At 16.6% G+C, this 25,252-nt stretch overlaps 1 non-coding gene and 1 pseudogene across 1 annotated transcript; both read left to right on the forward strand.

The window, feature by feature from the left end:
- Positions 1-246: 246 nt before the first annotated feature.
- LOC149512593 (18S ribosomal RNA) lies at positions 247-2,043 on the forward strand (annotated as a pseudogene).
- Positions 2,044-2,334: 291 nt separating this feature from the next.
- LOC149512594 (5.8S ribosomal RNA) lies at positions 2,335-2,490 on the forward strand. The gene has a single exon (XR_016332236.1). It is a non-coding gene; the product is annotated as a 5.8S ribosomal RNA (ribosomal RNA).
- The last annotated feature ends 22,762 nt before the right edge of the window (positions 2,491-25,252 follow it).

The following is a 25,252-nucleotide window of genomic DNA, read 5'->3' on the forward strand; positions in this document are numbered from 1 at the left end:
AACCTTAATTGTGCCTCGTGTCCCAAGTGTGCCACCCAAACCTTCTATGGCTGCATTGGTACACTAATGTTCATTCATGCTCTCGAATGTAGAATATTTTGTGGGTGCTGGCCCTTAGCCCTTATTCATCCAAAGCTATGCATTTTACATGCTTGACACACACAATGCTTGTGCTCCCTCTTGGCTCTTTCTACCACTCAGTCAGTGCATTGAGGCTTATGCAGTCCTAATGTCCTAAAAGAATGATACTTGGTTGATCTTGCCAATAGTCATATTCTTGTCTCAAAGATAAAGCCATGCATGTGTATGTATGAATTAATTTAAATTGTGAAATTGTGAATGGGTCATTAAATCAGTTATAGTTTTTTTTATGGTATCTACTACTTAGATAACCATAGTAATTCTATAGCTGAAGCATATAACAAACCCTTGCTTCTAGAAGGGATGCATTTATTAGATAAAAGGTCGATGCAACTTTGCCCTTTTCTCTAATGATTCATTATAACTAGATGGATCACATGGCCTTTGTGCCAGCAATGCATCATTCAAAATTTTGCCTTATCAACTTTTGATGGTAGGATAGTGGCCTACTATGGTGGTGATCGATGACAGAGAATTAAGGTTTGATTCCAGAAAAAGAACCTGAGAAAAGGCTAACACATCCAAGAAAGGCTGCAAGTAAAAAATTACCCAATCTTGACACGGGGAGGTTATGATAATAAATAACAATACGAGGCTTTATGAGTCTAGTAATTGAAATGAATACAATCTAAATCCTTTAATGAGGATACTTTGAAGGGCAAGTCTGATGCTAGCAGCCACAATAATTTTAGCTTTACTAGCATATATTTAAGTTGTTGCAGTTAAAAAATTCATAGTTGGAACTAAGGTTGGGTCATCTAGTCTACCTCACGGTGAGCACCAGTCTACTTGTCTTTATAACCAACGATGTGCTTCAAACCTTAACTAGCCAGGTCATTCCTCTGGCAATGCTACTTTGAAGAAATTAAAATGCTCGAATTAGGCCTATGTTTGTATACATTAGCATAGGATAACAACATAGGATTTTGGTGCTATTGTGTAGGCCTTTGGGATTAGAGTAATGATTAACAAGGATAGTTAAGGGCTTTCATATTTTATAGTTAGAGGTGAAATTCTTGGATTTACGAAAGATGAACAACTACGAAAACATTTGCCAAAGATGTTTTCATTTATCAAGAATGAAAGTTGAGGGCTCGAAGTTGATCAAATACCATCCTAGTCTTAACTATAAATGATGCCAACCAAGGATCAACGAATGTTACTTTTAGGACTCTGTCGACACTTTATGAAAAATCAAAGTTTTCAGATTCTAGGGAGAGTATGGTTGCAAGGCTGAAATTTAAAAGAATTGATGGAAGGGCACCACCAAGAGTGGAGCTTGTAGTTTAATTTGACTCAACACAAGGAAACTTATTAGGTCTAGACATAGTAAAGATTGACATACTGAGAGCTCTTTCTTGATTCTATAGGTGGTGGTGCATGGCCGTTTTTAGTTAGTAGAGTGATTTGTCTGCTTAATTCTATTAACAAATGAGACCTTAGCCTATTAACTAGCTACAAGGAGATGATCCTTCATGGCTAGTTTCTTAAAGGGACTATGGCTACTTAGACCAAGAAAGTTTGAGGTAATACCAGGTCTATGATGCCTTTAGATGTTTTGGGCTAAACGTGTGCTACATTGATATATTCAACGAGTTTATAGCTTTAGCTGACAGGCCTAAGTAATCTTTGAAATTTCATCATGATAGGCATAGATTATTGCAATTGTTATCTTCAACGAGGAATTTCTAGTAAGTGTGAGTCATTAGCTTACGTTGACTACATCTCTGCCCTTTGTACATATTGCATGTCGCTCCTACCAATTGAATGGTTCGATGAAGTGTTCAGATTGCAGTAACATCGACGGTTCATTACCTATGACATCATGAAAAGTCCACTGAACCTTATAATTTAGAGAAAGGTAACAAGGTTTCCATAGGTGAACTTACAGAAGGATCATTGTCAAAACTGGCTCAACGAATGACCCATGAATGTGTTAACAAAACACAAAAGGGGCAAGGGTGCCTCCATGGCCTGAGCCCCTTTTGGCCTTAGGCATGTGTGATGATCGGTTCATTTTGCCTCATGAGCAAATGAAACGATCAGCATCATTGCCTGTGACCAAATAACAAACCTCGAGCTTGAATCGTGCCAAGAAACCTAAATGAAAAAGAGCACGTATGCTATTGCCACCCTATTTATGGTGCATGTGTAGGTAGCACCATGGCTCCTTTTGTCAAGAAAAACCAAAATGACTATTGGTAACGAATATCTTGGCTCTCGTATCAATGAAGAATGTAGTGAAATGTGATATTTGGTGTGAATTGTAGAATCTCTTGAACTATTGAGTCTTTGAATACAAGTTGTGCCCCAAGCCCTTAGGCCAAGGGCATGCCTGCCTAGGTGTCATGCATCATTGCCCTCCAACCTCTTGCCTATCAACTCCAATTGAGGGGGTGAAAGATGGCTTCCTATGATCTTGTCGATCGTGATTGGTCCAAAAACTAGTTCCTAACAATGATAGTGTCATGACCATCAATGGTAAAGCTCATTACATGCGTTGTTCCTGTGAGACGTGCACATTATCCATCCAAACCCCATCGAACCCCTACATCATTCGATTGATGCTCACATTATGACCCGTTGAGTTTAAGCATATCAATAAGTAGAGCAAATAAACCTACAAGGATTCCCCTAGTAATGACAAATGAACCGAGAAAAGCTTAGCTTAAGAATCGAGCATCTCCGTGTTTGAATTGTAGTCTGTAGAAGCATCCTTAGCAGTGAACCGAGCCTAAGTCCTCTGAAAAAAGGTATCATAGAGGTGAGAGCCCTGTTATGCCTGGACTCTATCGCACCATGAAAGGCTGTCTGTGAGTCAAGTTTTTTTAGGGAATACAGCCCCAATCGGATAGTAAATTCTGTCCATGGCTGAATATGGGCGAAAGACTAATAGCGAACAAGTTCCATGAGGGAAAAATGAAAAGGACTTTGAAAATAGAGTCAAAGAGTAATTAATAAATTACTTATTAATTTAATAAGTTGAAACAATTCAAATATTAGATAAACAGAAAAAATTATTTTATTACAAAACAAAAAGTCATAATGATTTGAAATAGATAATTATTCAAATAACCATGACTATTTAAACTTGCTCGTTAAATAGATTTATTTTTTAAATTTTTTACTTATTAGTTAAAAATTAAAAAATTAGTGTTATTTTAATTTGAATAAGTTTGAATAAATAGAAACAATTGTTTTATAATGAAACAAAAAGTCATAATGATATGAAATAAATAATAGTTCAAATAGTTATAACTATTTGAATTTGTTTATAAACATATTTATTTTTAAATGTTATACTTATTAATTGTCTGAATATTAATTAATTTATATTATTTTATTCTTAATAAGCTTGTATGAATAGAGACATTTGTTTTCTAATAAAACAAATAGTTATAACAATTTGAAATAGATAATTGTTTAAATAGTTATATAACTATTATAAACTTAAACAAATCACCTTAGGTTTCAGTTTTAATTACTTGAATATTAATTATTAATAACAAAATATATCAATTAAATAAATAACAAAATTAAAAAAAATTTAATAAATATTGGTCATTGTAAACAAATTAATAATAGTTACTTGAATATTAATTGAAAATAACAAATAAGAATAAGTAATAATTATTAATTTAAAAGATAATTGATTTAATAATTGACCATTTAACAAAATGGCCATAAGAATAATAAATTTTTAGATATATTTTATAATAATCATATCTTAATAATTTAATAAGTAATAATTTTTTATAATTGACATAACAATATATCGATAATTATTTTATTGTCATAAAATAATTTTTTCAGTTTTTAGTAACTTATTTAGAATAAAATAAAACAAATTTATTAATATTTAAAAAATTAATAAGTATGAGATTTAAAAAATAATTTTGGTTTGTCAAACCAGTTAAAATAATTATGATTATTTGAACAATTATCTATTTCAAATCGTTATGACTTTTTCTTTTGTCATAAAACAAATGTTTTTGTTCATATAAATTTGTTTAGAATAAAATAATATTAATCTATTCATTTTTGAAAATTAAGAAGTAAGAGATTTAAAAAACAAATCTGTTTACTAAACCAGTTCAGTTAGTTATAACTATTTAAACAATTCTTTATTTCAAATCATTATGACCATTTATTTTATCATAAAATAATTGTTTTTGTTCATACAGTCTTATTCAGAATAAAGTAATGCTAATGTATTAATATTTTGAAAATTCATAAGTAACGGACTTAAAAAATGAATCTGTTGACCTGACCAATGTAAATAGTTATGACTGTTTGAATAATTATCTATTTCAAATAGTTATGACCTTTTGTTTTATCACAAAGTAATTGTTTCTGTTCATAAAAGCTTATTTGAAATAACATAAATCTAATTTATTAATATTCTTAAAACAATGAGTACGAGATTTAAAAAATGAAACTATTTTTCAAACAAGTTCAAAGAGTTATGATTATTTGAACAATTTCAAATCATTATGACCTTTTATTTTGTCATAAAACAATTTTTTCTACTCATACAGGCATATTTCAAATAAAATTATATGAATTTATTAATATTTAGACATTTAATAAGTAAAAGATTTAAAAAAATAAATTTGTTTACCAAATAAGTTCAAATAGTCATAACTATTTGAACAATTATTTATTTCAAACTATTATTGTTAGCTCAAAGATTTGGAATAAACCAAGAAGGGGCTGAATTGGTTTTAATAAATTTTTGAAACATAGTATTCAATAAGCACAAATTTTGCTAAACAATTAAATACAATAATTGAAAGTAAATGAGAGATAGGGATAAAGAATATAACACCGAGATTTATAGAGGTTCGGTCCTTTCTTAGGCACCTACGTCCTTTCCCTTAGCCTCTCTTGTTAAGAAGTTCAATCCACTATAAGTGTTGAAGATTACAACCAAGCTTCTTTAAGCTTTACAAACTCAACACAATATACTCTTAAGGGTTATCCTCCCCATTAAGCTCACAAACTCACAATACAGAGATATGAAGTGTTTTACAAACTCTAAAAACCTCTCAAAGGTTGGGTGTTTGCTAATTTGAAGTACACAGTGGTATAGACAACAAAATAGAGAAAAACTGATATGAATTATACACTTTTCTAACTTGGAACAACTTTGAATGCTTGAGTAAATTGGTCGGTGAATGGCAATAAGTTTCCTTAGCTCTTATTACACTTAGTCTATAGTGGAATGCTTGATTTATAGTTAGGAAGCAGTTGAGAGCCATTGGATTGCATTTAATGCTTCAAACATATAAAAATTCAAACCAAAAAATAGCCATTGGGAGTTGTTAGCCTTCAGGGGATCGATTGGTTCATATTGGAGAAGGCTCGATTTTGTGCCTGATTTGCCTTACCTGATCGATCCCTTTTATGGGTTTTCAAACTGGGAAACATTTTGTCTGAGCAACTGATCGATCCCTTTTCTGGGTTTTCGAACTTGGGAAACATTCTGTTTGAGCAACCGATTGATCTCTTGCCTTAAGTGATCAATCCTCTATGTGATAGGGTCGATCTGTTTTTTGGAAAATTGCACGATACAAACCTTCTATATGAAAAAGTGATCGATCCCTTGAATGAGGGGATCAATCTGTTCAGCTTGAAACCCCAACCAATCGATCCCTATAGGGAGGGGATTGATCGATTTTTGCCAAATCTTGAGAACTTTCGATTCTGGTTGAAAATAGGATCGATCCCTTCTATCAAAACTTGCATAAATCATGTTTTGTTCCAAGAATTTAAGTTGTTTTGGTTCTCAAATGAGTTTTGGCAAGATAGAAGGGTGGAAAAATGTTCAATTTAAGCTTAGACAAAATTGAAACAAGTTTGGCAAATTTTTATTTTGTCAAACCAAAACTCTTAATCAATTCAAGGCCAACAGTTATGATATTTTGTTTTATCATAAAATAATTATTTTTCTCCATACAAGCTTATTTGGATTAAAATAATATTAATTTTTTAATATTTCGACAATTAATAAGTAAAATATTTTAAAAATAAATATATTTACCGAACAAGTTCAAATAGTCATAACTATTTGAGTAATTATCTATTTAAAATCATTTTGACCTTTTGTTTTGTCCCAAAACAATTGTATCAATTTATATAGGCTTATTCAAAATAAAATAATACTAATTTATTAATATTTTAAAAAATAATGAGTAAGAGATTTAAAAAATGAAACTATTTTTTGAACAAGTTTAAATAGTTATGACTATTTGAATAATTATTTATTCCAAATTGTTAGTCATAATGATTTGAACTAGTTTGATAAAAAGATTTACTTTTTAACTTATTTATTAATAGAAAATAATAACTAAGTGCTTAATTTTTATGATAATTTGCAATTTTCTATTATAATTATAATAAAAAATTAATATATGTTAAATTTTAATTGGATTATTAAATACATTAATAATATTAATAATTTATTCATACCTATTAATAATTTATTCAGAATATTAATTATTAGATTAATTATAAAATTAATTATTAATTATATAATATTTATTTATTTTAATAATTCAAAAATAATCAGTAAGAGATTTAAAAAATAATTTCATTTGCAAAATCAGTTTAAATGATTATGACTATTTGAACAATTATCGATTTCAAATCGTTATGACCTTTTGTTTTGTCATAAAACAAATTTTTTTCAAATAAGTTTGTTCAAAATAAAATAATATTAATTTATTAATATTTTGAAAATTAATAAGTAAGAGAGTTAAAAAAATAAATTTTTTTACTAAACTAGTTCAATTAGTTTAACTATTTGAACAATTATTTTATTTCAAATATTTATAATAATATAAATGATTCATCTCTATTTATTTATTTTAAATTAAGTAACAAGTTTATATGAATATTAAAAATATTCAATTAAAAAATTTTAAATATTATTAAATTTAAATGAACATAAATAAAATTAAAATTAATATTATGATATTATTTTAATTAAATAAATACTTCAAAAAATTATAAGAGATTTAGAAAATAATTCTACAAGTTCATATTATAGAAAGGATTTAATTAAATAATATAATATTATTAAGTATAATTATAAACTATTTTATTTAGTTTAATTATCGAATTAAATAAAATAGATATATTAATTTTATATTAAAATACCTAAACTTTAATTATAATTATATAATATTTATTATATTATATTAATCGATAACAATAAACTATTTAAATTTAATTCTGTAAACAAGTTTATATTAATTAAATATAAATTAAATAAACATACTTAATTTATTGGTATTTTAATATTATAGAAAGGATAAAAGAGATACTTATTAAATATCAATTAGTTAAATGTTATATTTTAAATTATAATTATAATGATTAATTATAGTTATTTTATGAGTAACAAATTAATACAATAGTAGTTTAATTAGCATTACTTTATTCCTAATAACTATCCTAATATAAAATGATAATATATATTAATAACATTAGTAATTATAAATATTATTTTAATTAATAATAATATATATTGATTAATTAAAATATTAAAAAATTTATGATAATATAAATAATAATTAATTAACTACAAATATTTTATTTAAAATATTAGTTATTAATATTATAAACATTATTTAACATATATTAATTTTCTATTATAATTATAATAATTAGTTTAATATATATATTAATCCAAGTATCGTAATAAAATTATAATATTATAATAAAAATATTATATTGTTTAATTTTTTCAAGTAATTATTCAAATCAATAAATATATATTTATATATATTTGAATAAATAGTTAAAATAATATACTACAATATTATAATAATTATAATATTCAAATAATTTTTGAAGTTATATCTAATTAAATTTTATTTAATTATAAATTAGTATTATTTACCAAACAAATTTAAATAATTATGGCCATTTAAATAATTATTGATTTGGAATCGTTATAACCTTTTGGTTTGTCATATAATGATTTTATTTGTTCATATAAGCATACTTCGAATAAAATAATACAAATTTATTAATATTAAGACAATTAATAAGTAAAAATTTAAAAAGTAAATCTATTTATCGAACAAATTCAAATCGTTATGACTATCTGAATAATTATTTATTTCAAATTCTTATGACTTTTTTGTTTTGTCATAAAACAATTGTTTTCGTCTATACGAGCTTATTCGATTAAAATAATATTGATTTATTAATATTTCAACAATTAATAAGTAAAAGATTTAAAAAATAAATCTATTTATCGAACAAATTCAAATCGTTATGACTATCTGAATAATTATTTATTTCAAATTCTTATGACTTTTTTGTTTTGTCATAAAACAATTGTTTCGTCCATACGAGCTTATTTAGATTAAAATAATATTGATTTATTAATATTTCAACAATTAATAAGTAAAAAATTTTTTAAAAAATAAGTTTACCAAAAAAGTTCAAATAGACATGATTATTTGAATAATTATCTACTTCAAATCATTGTAACATTTTGTTTTGTAATAAAACAATTGTTTCAATTCATGTTAGCTTATTTGAAATAAAATAATACTAATTTATTGATATTCCAAAAATTAAAAAGTAAGAGAATTAAAAAAATAAATTTGTTTATCGAACAAGTTCAAATAGTTATGACTATCTTAATAAGAGAATTAAAAAAATAAATTTGTTTATCAAACAAGTTCAAATAGTTATGACTATCTTAATAATTATCTATTTCAAAACATTACAACCTTTTGTTTTGTCATAAAACAATTGGTTCTATTCATTCAAGCTTATTTCAAATAAAATAATATAAATTTATTAATGTTCCAAAAATTAATAAGGAAAAATTTTAAAAATAAATTTATTTAAAAATTAATGTTCCAAAACCAATTGTTTCTATTTGTACAAAATTATTCAGAATAAAATAATACTATTTTATTACTATTTTGAAAACTAATAAGAGATTTAAAAACTAAATCTCTTTATTGAACCAATTCAAATAGTTATGACTATTTGAACAATTATCTATCTCCAATTGATATGATTTTTGTTTTGTCCTAAAACATTTAATTTTTGTTCAACAAGCTTATTCAGAGTAAAATATTGTGAAATTAATAATATTCTAAACATTAATAAGTAAGGATTTAAAAAATAAATGTGTTTGCTGAATCAGTTCAAATAGTTAAGACTATTAGAACAATTATCTATTTCAAATCGTTTTGACCTTTTGTTTAGTCATAAAATAATTGCTTCAACTCATACATGCTTATTTGAAATAAAATAATACTAATTTATTAACATTCAAAAAATTATTAAGTAAGAAATTAAAAAAAAAATCTATTTACCGAACAAGTTCAAATATTTTTAACTATTTGAATAATTATATATTTAAAATCGTTATGACCTTATATTTTATCATAAAACAATTGTTTCAGTTCATAAAAGCTTATCTGAAATAAAATAATATTACTTTATTAATATTATAAAAATTGATAAGTTAGAGATTTAAAACATAAATCAGTTTATTGAATCAATTCAAATAATTATGGCCATTTAAACAATTATCTATTTCAAATCATTATGAACTTTTGTTTTGCCATAAAATAATTATTTTTCATCATACAAGCCTATTCAGAGTAAAATAATACTAATTTATTAATATTTGAAAAATTAATAAGTAGAAGATTTAAAAAATAAATCTGTTTATAGAATCAGTTCAAATAGTTATGACTGTTTAAACAATTATAGATTTCCAATTGTTATAGCTTTTTGTTTTGTCATAAAACAATTATATATCTTCATACAAACTTATTCCAAATAAAATAATACTAATCTAGCAATATTACAAAATTTAATAACTAATAGATTTAAAAATTAAAGTTGTTTACTGAACCAATTCAAATAGTTAAGGCTATATGAATAATTATCTATTTCAAATCATTATGAATTTTCAAAGTATTATTAAATTAGTATTACTTTTTTCAAATAAATTTGTATGACCAGAAATAATTGTTTTATGATAGAACAAAAGGTTATAATAATTTGAAATAGATAACTGTTCAAATAATAATAACTATTTGAACTGGTCATAATTATTTAAATTGGTTTGGTAAATAGATTTATTTTTAAATCTCTTAGTTATTGATTTTTGAAATATTAATAAATTAGTATTATTTTATTTTGAATAAGCTTGTACGATCAAAAACAATTGTTTTATAATAAAACAAAAGGTCATAACGATTTGAAATAAACAATTATTTGAACTAATTCAATAAACTGATTTATTTTTTAAATCTCCAACTTCTTAATTTTTGAAATAGTAATAAAGTAATATTATTTTTATTTTGGATAAGTTTTATTGAATTGAAACAATTGTTTTATGATAAAACAAAAGATTATATATTTGTAATAAATTATTATATAATAATTATAAATTAATTTAAATTTATATAAAATAAAATAAAATATTATAAATTAAATATTTAAAATAATATTACTTTATTATTTAACTTATTTAGGTTATATTAATATATAATATATTAATTTATTATATAATAAATTAAAAACTATCATATATAATTAATTATAATTTATAATTATTTTTAATTGAAATTGTTAATAATATTAAATTATTAATATTTAACAATAATTTATATATATTAAGTTTATCAATTATGTTAAACATTAGTTTATATGAATATAATTAATAATTTCTTAAGGGATTTAATTATATTAATTATAATTATTTAACAAGTTAATAGGGATTGAACTATTAAAAAATTTTGTTATTATAGTCATTTAATCAGATAATTATACTATAATTATATTTTATTATAAATTATAATAATATATAAATTATTATTTATAAATTATTTGACGGGTCATATCCCACCAAGTTTCAAAATTTGTAAAAGTTTATACAGAGTTAGGCTTGAAGGAAACCACTTCATAGGAAATATATCAGAAGCTTTTGGTTTGCATCCGAATTTGAATTATATTGCATTAAGCAACAACATATTTTATGGTGAACTTTCTCCATATTGACTCAACTAATTAAATTAGTAATATAATTCACAAATTTTAATATTAATAACAATATTAAATTAATTTTTAGTATTAATTACACAATATCAAATAATTAGGTTTTGAAAATAATTGTAAATTAATTATAAATTATTATCAATAATAACAAGCTTTTATATATTTATAAAAATATATAAATATTTTCAAAACCTAATTTTTTGATATGGTATAATTAACATTGATATTAATAAATTATAATACTTAAATTGTTATATAATATATAACAATTATATATTAATTGTTAAGTTAATATTTTTAAAAATAAATTCAATACTAATTCCAATAATATGATTAATAAATTTATATGAATTTAAGTAAATATGAATTAATAATATTAAATATTAATTATTGATATTTACTATTACTTTATATATTATATAAAACAATATTAAATAATCTTAAACTTATACAATTATTTTAAATCCTTATATATATAATTATTATAATATATTATTATAAATATTTTATAATTTAATATTTATTATATAATAATATTAATTATTTATAATATAAATAATTAATTATGTACTTGGGAATCATCTGTGGTACCATAATAGACATTTTCATTATTATATAGTATTCTATTAAAAATATTAAATAAATATTATTATAATTGTTTTATGTATATAATATTAACTATTATTTATAATTAATTAATATATTATCTTCCAAATATTATCTCTTACTTACAATTATAGATAATTATACAATTAGAATATAATTGAATATTAAAGATAATATAAAATATTATATATTTTATTAATTAGATAATAAAAAGCCTATTTAAATATTATTTATTATTATTTTAAAACAAAAAGTTAATATTATATTCAATTATATTTTTATTAATATTATGGTAATAATTAAATTATTAAAACTATAATAGATAATTTTCAATATTTTAATATTAATTAGATAATTGTTTAAATACATTTATTATTTAATTTATTAAATAGATAATATTGATATAATTTATTAATTATTTTAATATAAGTTAAGTTTTATAATTGTTTTATAAAACTTATTTAAATTATCGAATATTTTAAAAAAGTTTAAAATAATAAACTTGTTAAAATTAATAAGTTGAACAAACAACTATTTGAATAATATTCTAATTTAAGTTTAAATAGTTAAGACTATAAGGAATATAATTTTCTTTTAAATTAATAATTATTTAAATAATAAGATTTAATAATTTAAACTATTTAAACTTGTTCGATCAACATATTTATCATTTAAATCTCCAACTACTTCAAAATATTCAATTTATAAGATAAGGGTCATAATTTATTGACATTCAAAAAATGAAAAATTATATTATATTTATTATATTATTAATAATATTTAGGATAATTAATAAATAAATTTAATTATTTAATTATATTAGATTACTAACTATTAATTGTTCTATTTAGTTATATAAAATATCATTAAATATTTTTATAATAAATTGATATAATTGTTATATTAAATTAAATTAATTATAATTAATATTATTAATTATCAATTAATAATTAGATTTATTTAATTAATCATAATATAATTAATTATATGCTCTTATTAAATTACTTAATAATACATTTTAAGTATATTGATTAATTATTAAATTATTTCATTTTGATTGTTTAACGTATAATTTTAAAATTAAAATTATATTAATAATTAGTATAAAATTATTTAAATTTTATTATATTTAAAATTAAATATAATTTTTATTAATATTAATAACATATTAATATTTTATACTATATTACTTATTTAATTATATTAAATTAAAATATTAAATATTTTATACATATTAAATAAATGAATTAACTTAAATTAATTATTTAAATGTTAATTAATTATTATTAATATCATGTTCAAATTATTATTTGTATCTATGAGTAAACTAATGTTTAACATAATTCATAATTAATTATAATTAATTAATAATATTAATAAATAAATAATTTATATAAATTATTTGATAATTTACAAATTGTTTAATACAATTTAATACAATATAATTATTAATATAACTAACACAATTAAATAAATAACAAAATAGTATATTAAATTATTATAATTAATTAATTATAAATTTATAATTATTATTTAATATATGATTAAATTATTCAAATAATTATGGCTATGTCAATATTTTAGTATGTTATTATATAAACTATTTACAATAATAATTAATATTATAATATTATTTATTTGTTTTGCCATAAATTATTATTTAGTAAATATTATTCCCTTATATTCAATATATTCAAATATTTAATAAATAATATTTATAAATATTTAAAGAAATTGTTAATAGATTAAAATATTAAACAATTAAATATTATTAATTATTATTTTAATATTAACTTGCAAAATATTAAAATTAAAATTATTTGTAACTGAATTTAATTAATTAATAGAAAATTAATAATCTATTAACATATTTATTAATTTTTCAAATGTGAATAAATTAGTATTAATTAATTCTGAAGAAGTAATATAAATTAACTAATTACCAATATAATAACAAATATAAGTTGCTATACAGATTTATTATAATTATTAAACCTAATTTATTATTTAATATTTATAAATATATAATATAATTATTTCAGTTCATACATGTTTATTAATAATAATTTAAGCAATATAAATTAATTATAAATTATTATCAATAATAATAAGCTTTACATATTTATAAAAATATATAAATATTATCAAAACCTAATTATTTGATATGGTATAATTAATATAATGAATTAATAAATATATTATAAATAATTATTTAAATTAATAGTTATAGTCATTACTTTTTAATTAAAGTTTGGTATAAAAATATACAAATAATTTATACTATTATATATAATATAATTAATTAACAATAATTGAAAACAATTTAAATAATAGCTTATTATTTAAATTTAATAAATTATCATAATAATATTAATTAAATGATTAAACAAATAATTTTATAATTAAATATATAATATTTAATAAAAAATAATAATTATTTTTATATTAATTTTAGAATTAAATTATAATAAGATTATAAAATTATAATAAATTATAAAAATTAAATATAATAAATTATTTATTAATATTATTACTTAATCAGTATAAAGCATATAAATATGTTTATATGAACAAAGATATATTAATATTAATAACTATTAATAACTATTATTACTTAATATTATAAATTAAGTTATATAATTTACTAAAAATATATAAATAGATTATATATTTAGAACTTGTTCATAAAAATTAAAAAATTCTTATTAATATATTCAAAAAATATTATTAAATAGAAATTGTATTAGTTATAATTCTAATTATTATATAATTATTTGTTTAGTCCTTATATAATTAAATTAATAATTTAGATTTATTATTATGTTATAATAATATTATATAGTTAATTTTAATACTATTAATATTACTAATTTATTAATAGTTTATTATAACCCAAATTCAAAATTTATATTCTAAATACAGGCTTATTCAGAATAAAATAATATTAATCTATTAATATTTTGATAATTAATAACTAAGAGAATTAAAAATAAATTTATTTATCAAACCAGTCCAAATATTTAAGATTATATGAACAATTATCCATTTCAAAATGTTATGACCTTTTGTTTTGTCATAAAATAAATTTTCAATTCATACTAGCTTATTTGGAATAAAACGAAATGAATTTATTAATATTTGAAAAATTAATAAGTAAAATATTTAAAAAATATATTTCAATTTACTATTAAATAAACATAATAAACTATTTATTAAGTAATTTATTAATAAGAGATTTAAAAACTAATACTAATCTATTCATATTTAAATAATTATAATAACATAATTAATTAAATAAATACTTAATTATTCAATATTAAATTGGTATAATATTAACTAATTTACTAAATTTAACAATTAATATTAATAAATTAAGCAAATATACATTGGTTAATTATTATATTAACAATATTAAAATACAATATTTTAATTTAATAATATTTATTTATATTTATTAAAATATAAATATAGATAATCTATATTTCCACTCATATAATAGTGATTATATTATGTTTTAATCTTTTATATTATTTGTTATATTATAATAAATACAACTTTATATTATATACTAATATAAAATAATATTTGCTAATTATTATTTATATTAATTATTAAATTAGTATCTATTATTAATAAATTATTTATATTAAATTCTATTATGTAATATTAATTAAAGATAATCATTATTAGTAATTATTCGGATAATTATAATATTATTAGTGTTATAAATTATTAAAATAATTAATAACTTTAATTGTTATTATTAATAAAATTATATATTAAAATAGTAATTATTATCTATATAATAATAATTATAATTAATTATATTATAAATTATTATTTATTGTTAATTATTAACAATACTATAATATCAATAGTAGTAATATTAATTAACATATTTTAATTATTAATAATTGTTTACTTTATATCATGAATAACTTATATAGTCAAAATTGTTTATATTATTATTAAAATTATTAATAATTAAATAATTCAAATTATTAATTAATAATTTATTAAAAGTATTAGTTTAATATATTAATTAATATTTTGATTAATTTAATCTATTTATTATATAGTAATTATTATATTATTAATTTTATTTAATTATAATAAAATAATTAATGTTATAATGATTGTTAACATTTAACTTTATAAATTAATATAAAGTTATTTCTTTATATCTTTATAAATAAAATAACTAATTATTTTTAATATTGTTAAAAATATTAATTATTTTAATTAATTAATTAATCAATTTAATTAAATATTAAATGTTAATTAATATAAATAAAATGTTTCTTTTATTTATATTTAACAAATGGAAATAATTAATTAAATATTTTTAATTTAATAGATATTGATATATTTTAAATTTTAGAAATTTAAATATATATTAGTAATATATTAATAGATAATTAAATATTTACTTTAAATACAAATATTAATTTAATTCTTTAATTTATTTAATTTATCTTAAATAACATTTAATTTAAGATAGAAACAGAATAATATAATATCAAATATTTAAACAAAAGGTAATAAATTTGTATTATTATTATAATAAATTATTAACTAGTAAAAATTTAATTTATGTATAATTATACTAAATTATATAATTAAATAAATAATTTAATATTTATTAAAATTCTTATTAAATAAATTAGAATAATAATTATTTTTCTTACTTATATTGATAATTAATATAAATAATTGCTTACAAAAAATCAATAATTCAAATAAGCCTATATAAATAATTTTGTATTATTTAAATAAATAATATTCTAAATAATATAAATTAATTAATATAATCATAATAAATTAATGATGAATATTTTAATTATTATTTAGTAAATCTATTTATTAAACAAGTTTAAATAGTTATGACTATTTCAACAATTATCTATTTAAAATCATTATGACCAGTTGTTTTGTCATATAACAACTTTTTTAGTTCATAAAAACTTATACAAAATAAAATAATACTATATTATTAATATTTCAAAAATTAATAAACAAGATATTTAAAAAATAAATCCGTTTACTGAATCAATTCAAATAATCATGGCCATTTAAACAACTATATATTTTAAATCATTATATTATGATTAAGCTTGTATGGTAATAAAATAAAGATATTAATATGAATTATTGATTTTAATTTAATATAACTAATAAATAAATAATTATATTTGTTAATTTTCAAAATATTTAACAAATATATTAATAATTATTATTAAATATATTTTTACTAGTTATATTTAATACTATAATATATATTAATTTTAAATATTAAATCTAATTTATTTATATAATTAAAATTAATTAAATTTTTTACTTATTAATTTAAAATTAAAATAATTGTTATAATTAAATAATAATCTAATTTAATTATAATATATAATTAATTAAAATATAATATAAATATTTAAATTTTAAATACTAATTTTAAATATTAAAACTAATATATATTGTTTTAATATATTAATTTGTTTAAATTAAAAATAAATATTAAAATTTATTTTAAGTAATAAATATTGCAATAGCTTAATAATCAATACAAATAAATCTAATTATTTAATCTAATTATTAATAAAGTATTAATTAGTTTATTATATAAACTATTGTTATAAGTATAATAAATATTGCATGAATATAATAAATTATTGTTTATTATAATTTAAATATTAATTTAAGTTTCCATTCTCTTATATAACCATAGTCATTCTCATAAAATCATTAACCTCAATTTCCAATCATTGGAAGGGAATGTTACTTCAACTCCTACAAGTGGGACAATTCTTCTGGGCATTACTCGTAAAAGCATCATTGACATTGTGGGTGGTTTTACTGAATAAGTTTTAGCTTCCCACAAGCTATCCACCTCTCTTCCTCAACTTTTTGCATGAACATAATTTAATTAAGACTTTTACGAAACCTATAGCTCTTTTGAATATATGCTAAAAATAAAAGAAAACAGAATCTCTTAAACTGAATCAGGTTGAGGAAAATTATATTATTATAATATAGTATATAATTATTATAAATTATAATTAATATATAATTTATTAATATTAATATAATTATTTAAATAATTATATTATAATTAAGTTATGTTATTGTGTTAAATAACAATATCTGCTTCAAGTTATTATATATTTTATTCAATTATTTATAATTTAATGTATAAAATTAAATAATTAATATTTGAATATTAAATTGATATTATCTACTAATAATAAGTATAATATTTTAGTTCAGTTATTTACTATATTGCTTATTATATTATATTATATAATGAAATATTTTATTATATATTTCATTTGTGTAATTATAAAAAAATTATTTAATTAAATCAAATATTTAAATAATAATCATAATTGTCTATTATATTTAAATTTTTTAATTGTTCAGATTTAACAATTATCTATTTTAATTCAAATAGTCTATAATAAGAAAATTTATACAATTATTTTATGATAAAACAAAGAGTCATAACAAGTTGAAATAAATAATTGCTCAAATAGTTATAACAATTTGACTATTGTTTATAAATATATTATAGTATTATAATAATATATTATCATAATTATTAGATAATTATTCTAATAATTTAAACTGATTCAGTAAACAAATTTATTTTTTAAATCTCTTACTTATTAATTTTAAAATATTACTAAATCAGTATTATTTTAATTCAAATAAGCTTGTATGAACAAAACGATTGTTTTATGTTAAAAGAAAAGGTCATAACGATTTGAAATAGCTAATCATTCATAAAGTCTTAATTATTTGAACTGGTTCGACAATTAGATTTATTTTTTAATTTTCTTAGTTATTAAGTTTTGAAATATTATTAAATTAGTATTATTTTATTCTAAATAAAATAATATGAACAGAACTAATTGTTTGATGATAAAATAAAAAGGTTATAACGATTTGAAATAAATAATTATTGAAATAGTCAAAACTATTTGTGGTTTGGTAAGCATATCTCTTACAAATTTATTTTCTAAATATTAATAAAACAATATTATTTTATTTCAAACAAACTTATATTAACAAAAACAATTGTTTTATGACAAAACAAAAAGTAATAACAATTTAAAATAGATAATTGTTCAAATAGTTATAATTATTTGACTAAAAAAAACATAATTATAACTTTCTAAACCAGTTCAAATAATGATGACTATTTAAACAATTACTTATTTCAAATCGTTATTACTTTTTATTTTCTTATAAAATAATTGTTTTATCAATACAAGCTTATTCAGATTAAAATAATACTGATTTAATAATATCTCAAAAATTAATAAGTAAGAGATTAAAAAAAAAATTCATTGAATCAGTTTAAATGGATAAGACTATTAGAACAATTATCTATTTCAAATCATTCTGACCTTTTGTTAAACTTGTATAATAGGTTAAATTATAATAAACTTATATTACTTATTTATTTAATTAAAATAAAATAATTTAATTAAAATAAAATAATTTATATACTTAACTATATATAAATATAATATCAAAATTATTTATAATTATATATAAATTATTAAATCATTCAAATGGTCATATGTTAAATAAAATATTATAAGATAAGATATTTAATGTTATATTAAATAAAATTAATATAATAATTATTATAATAAATAATATTAAATAATATTATATTGTTATAATAAATAATAACAATAAATATAATAATAATTATAATTGTTTTCATAAATTAATTAATTTAATTAATTAATATATTATAAATATTTTATTATAAATTGTAATTAACAATGTATATTAAATTAGACTATTTTACAATAAAATAATTTATTGTAATATTAATTAGATTACTAACTATATAAATATAAATATACTATAGTTATAATAATAAATATTATTAGTACTATTAGAATAATTATTAAACCAAATGACTATAATAATTAATTTATCATTAATAATTACTAATTAAATAAAAAATAATTTATCATTAATAATTATTTATTAGTTAAATAATATATATTATTAATAATTTTAAGGAAGAGATTTAAAAATTTTTTTATTAATTTTAAAACAAAAGAATAATTATTTTTTAATTTATGCTAATTAAATTATCACTTGAAATATATATGATTAAACTATTATAATTGCTTATTATGCTAATTTGAAATATTAGCAATAATTATAATTAAATATTAATTAATTGAAAAATAGATTTATTTTTAGAGTTAATTATAATATTTTAAATTAATTAATTCAAAATTATTTTGTTAATAATACTAGCAATTATTTTAGTACAAAACAAAAGCTCACGATGATTTGAAATAGATTATTTTTTTAATATAATAATAAATTATTATATAGTTTATTAATTATTATAATATAATTAATTTATGTTATTATTAATAATTATATTATAATTAGTTGTAACTAATTTATTAAATTATTAAGAATTTAAATATTATATTATATATTAGTTTATAATAGAAATTATTATAAATTAATAATAGTATAAATAATAATGTTAATCAAGTTGAACAATTATTCATATAAATAGTATAATATATTATTTCTATTATTTATTTATAAAATTATAATAAATAACTAATTAAATATTTAAAGTTTATTTTACTTATAATATATTTATATATTTATTAAATAGTTATTCTTAAACAATTATTTACCATAAAATATAATAAATATAAATATTAATTATTACTTATTTGAATATATAACAAATTAATAATATTATTAATTTAATTGTTATAAATTATAATATTAATAATTATAATATATAGACAATTTTGACTATAATATTATATTATAATATAATAATAAAATATTTATTTTATTATATATTTAAAATTATATAATATTCTATAATAATACGATTATAAATTAATAGTTAAGACTATCAGAATAATTATCTATTTCAAATCATTTTATCCTTTTGTTTACTCATAAAATAATTATTTCAGTTCATACAAGCTTATTTTGAATAAAATAATACTAATTTATTAACATTCAAAAAATTAAAGTAAGAGATTTAAAAAAATAAATCTATTTACTAAACAATTTCAAATAGATATGACTATTTAAATAATTATCTGTTTAAAATTATTTTCACATTTTGTTTTGTCATAAAACAATTGTTTTAGTTAATAAAAACTTATTTGAACTAAAATAATACTACTTTATTAATATTTCAAAAATTATTAAGCAAGAGATTTAGAAACTAAAGCTATTTTTCAAAGCAGTTCTAATAGTTATGACTATTTGAATAAATATTAATCTCAAATCGTTATGATCTTAGTTTTGTTATAAAAAAATTTTTTTATCATATAAGCTTATTCAGATAAAAATAATACTAATTTAATAATATTTTGAAAATTAATAAGTAAGAGATTTAAAAAATAAATATGTTTGTCGATTAGTTCAAATAATTAAGATTATTAGAATAATTATCTATTTCAAATCGTTTTGACATTTTGTTTAATCATAAATAATTGTTTCAGTTCATACAAGCTTATTCAAAAGAAAATAATACTAATTTATTAACTTTTGAAAGATTAATAAACAGGATATTGAAAAACTAAATTTGTTTACCAAACAAGTTCAAATAATTATGACTATTTGAACAATTATCTATTTAAAATCATTGTAAATTTAAATTAGTCATAAAATATTTTAAAATATTTAACTAATATTAAATATTAGTAATATTAAACAATATATTATATATTGTATTAGCTTATATAATAATTAATATTATTAGAAACAATTGTAAATATTTTAATTATTGTTATTAATTAATATTAGTTAATTTATTAATTAACATTTATTAATTAAATATTAATTAATAATTAATTAATTAATATTTAATTTACTATAATAATTTTAATTAAATAAAATAATTTAATAAATTAGTGTTATTTTATTTTGAATATAATATTTCATATTGTTTGTTAAATTATAAAACTAATTTATTAGCTTAATTATTTATTAGATAATTATTATAACTAAACAGTATAATAATTAGTTATTATTAGCTTATAATTAATTTAATTAACAAAGATAATTTTTTGTCATGCAACAATTGTTTCAGGAAATAATAATTATTTCATTATAAATATTTAATATAATTAATAAATTATTTATTTATAATTAAGTATAATATTAATTTATAATAATACAAATTGTGTAATGAATTATAAATAGTATTATAATTGTATATTTTAATAAATTTTTTACAATTAAATTAGTTAATAATTTTATAATAATGAAATACTATAATAATTAAATGTATATGTGAATAGTCTATTGAATCAATAATTAAAATATTTATGATTATTTTTAATAATTATTTAACAAAATTCATAAATTATATTATTATTTCATAGCTTATTTATTAATAAATATAAATAATTAAATAATAAAAATTAAATATTTTAATTTAAATATTTAAAATTTTTAATTATTAACATTCAAAAAATTAATAAGCAAAAGATATGACTTATTATAAATTTATTATAATAAATACTATTATAATTTATATACAATTAAATTATATATAAAAAAGAGCAGTGAAAGGAATAGTCAAAAACTTATAATTACAATTATCATAATTATAATTTATAATTATCTTATGTAGTTTTTATAATATAATAATAAATTATATAAATTAATTATAATTATTTATAATTATTAAACGATTGTAATTATAAGTTTTTAATAAATAATTAGTTTAATTTATATTTAAATTTTATTTAATTAATTAATTAAAATATAAATATTTAATTAAATATTTTTAATAATTATTATTAAATATATTTTTACTAGTCATATTTAATACTATAATATATATTAATTTTAAATATTAAATATAATTTATTTATATAATTGAAATTAATTAAAATCAAAATTATTTAAAATTTTTGTTTAAATTTTAATTGTATAGATTATAATTGAATAATATTTATAGTTAATAATTTAATAAATTATATATTTAAATCATAAGAATTATTATTTATTTAACTATTTAAAATTATTTAATTAAGTAAAAATTTATATAATAAGAATTTATATTTAATAAATTAATAATTAAAATTATCTTTAATTCTTTTTAAATAATATAAAAGAATTAAGCCATAAGCTTAGTAATAAAATAATCAAATAATTATGGTCATTTCAACAATTATCTATAGATTTAATATAGATATAATTAATAAGAATTTATTTAAATTATTAATTTTATTATAAATTTATTTGTTTAATATATTATTATATAATTATATTTGATTAATATATTAAAAGATTTTTCTTAATTTATTGGTATGACAATTCATTATAATTAATGATTTTAATTATTATATATGATATTATTATTTTTCTATTCATATAGTTTAATTGTCGATTATTTATTATAATACTTAACTTTTAATTATTGATTTTAATAATTATTTAAAATTGATAATTAAAACTATAAAATATATTTATTAAATAGATAATAATGATATACTTTATTAAAATTATATATAATATTTTAATAAATTAAAAATATTGATAATTATTATTAAAATCTTAATATTCGATATTAAATAATTAATTAATTACTTGAAAATCAATGATAAAATATTAAATTAATAAAATTAATAAAATATTAATTAATTAATATTATTAATTATCTAATATTTCATAAATGGTTATTATATCTATATTTTAAAAATATAAATAATTATAATGAATATAGTAATTAATTAATTACTATTATTAAAATTGAATACTAATTAATATAACAGGTCACTTGTTAATTTATCATTAATTTTATAATAAGAATTAATTATAAGATTATTTATAATAATTATATTTAATTTATATTATTATAAGATATTAGTAATATTTATTATCGCTATTTAAATTTTTTATTATTATAATAGTTATAATACTATAATAATTATTTAAGTATATAATAATAGTTAAGGTCATAACTATTATTGTAAAATTATTATTCAAATACTTATAATATTAACTAATATTAATTATTAGTTAATAATACATAATAACCATTTATTAATATAATCTAATTTAAATAATTATTAATTATTTGAATATTATTATAATATTAATTATAATTTATATACTATTATAACTATTTTTTTAATATTTCAAAAATTAATAATTAAGTAATTTAAAAAGTGAATTTGTTTACAAAATTAGTTCATTAGAGTAATTCATTAGATGATAAACTAATTACAATTTAATTATAATAAAATTATAATTAAAATAATAATGAAACTAATTTAATAACTTTACAATATTTAGTTAATTAATTTATTATATATAATATTAGAAAATTTAATAACTATATTAATTTTAAATTTATATAATTAAAATTTATCTTACATAATTAATTAATTATTAATATATTATAACTATACTATATTATTTATTATTTTTATAATTAGTAATTAGTACTAATTTAATAATTTTATTATCATTTTTTGTCATAATTATTTAGATTAGTATTATTTTATTCCGAATATATAATTTTGAATTTGTGTTATAATAAACTATTAATAGATTAGTAATATTAATAGTATTAAAATTAACTATATAATATTATTATAAAAATAATAAATCTAATTTATTAATTTAATTATATAAGCACTAAACAAATAATTATATTATAATTAGAACTATAATTATTACCATTTCTATTTAATATTATTTTTTGAATATATTAATAAGAATTTTTTAATTTTTATGAACAAAAATATGTATATAATTCTAAATATATAATTTACTTCTATATTATTAGTAAATTATATAACTTAATTTATAATATTAATATATCTTTGTTCATATAAACATATTTATATGGTTTTATACTGATTAATTAATAATATTAATAAATAATTTATTATAATTTTATAATCCTATTCTAATTTAATTATAAAATTAATATAAAATAATTATAATTATATATTAAATATTATATATTTAATTATAAAATTATATGTTTAATAATTTAATTAATATTATTATGATAATTTATTAAATTTAATAATAAGCTAATATTTAAATTACTTTAAATTATTGTTAATTAATTATATTATATATAATTATTTGTATATTATTATACAAAATTTTAATTAAAAAGTAATGACTATAACTATTAATTTAAATAATTATTTATAATATATTTATTAATTCATTATATTAATTATACCATATCAAATAATTAGGTTTTAAAAATATTTATATATTTTTATAAATATATAAAAGTTATTATTATTGATAATAATTTATAATCTATTTAAGCATTATATTAAATAACAATATTACTATTAATTTATTAATAATCATAATTTATTCAAACAATTAATTATTTTATAATTCAAACTAAAATATATATTTTTTAATAATAATATAATAAATATTAAAATTTAATAAATTATAAATCATA

This window comes from Durio zibethinus, chromosome 22, assembly GCF_047325235.1.
Source record: "Durio zibethinus cultivar Kanyao isolate XHJ-2024 chromosome 22, ASM4732523v1, whole genome shotgun sequence".
Lineage (NCBI taxonomy): Eukaryota > Viridiplantae > Streptophyta > Magnoliopsida > Malvales > Malvaceae > Durio > Durio zibethinus.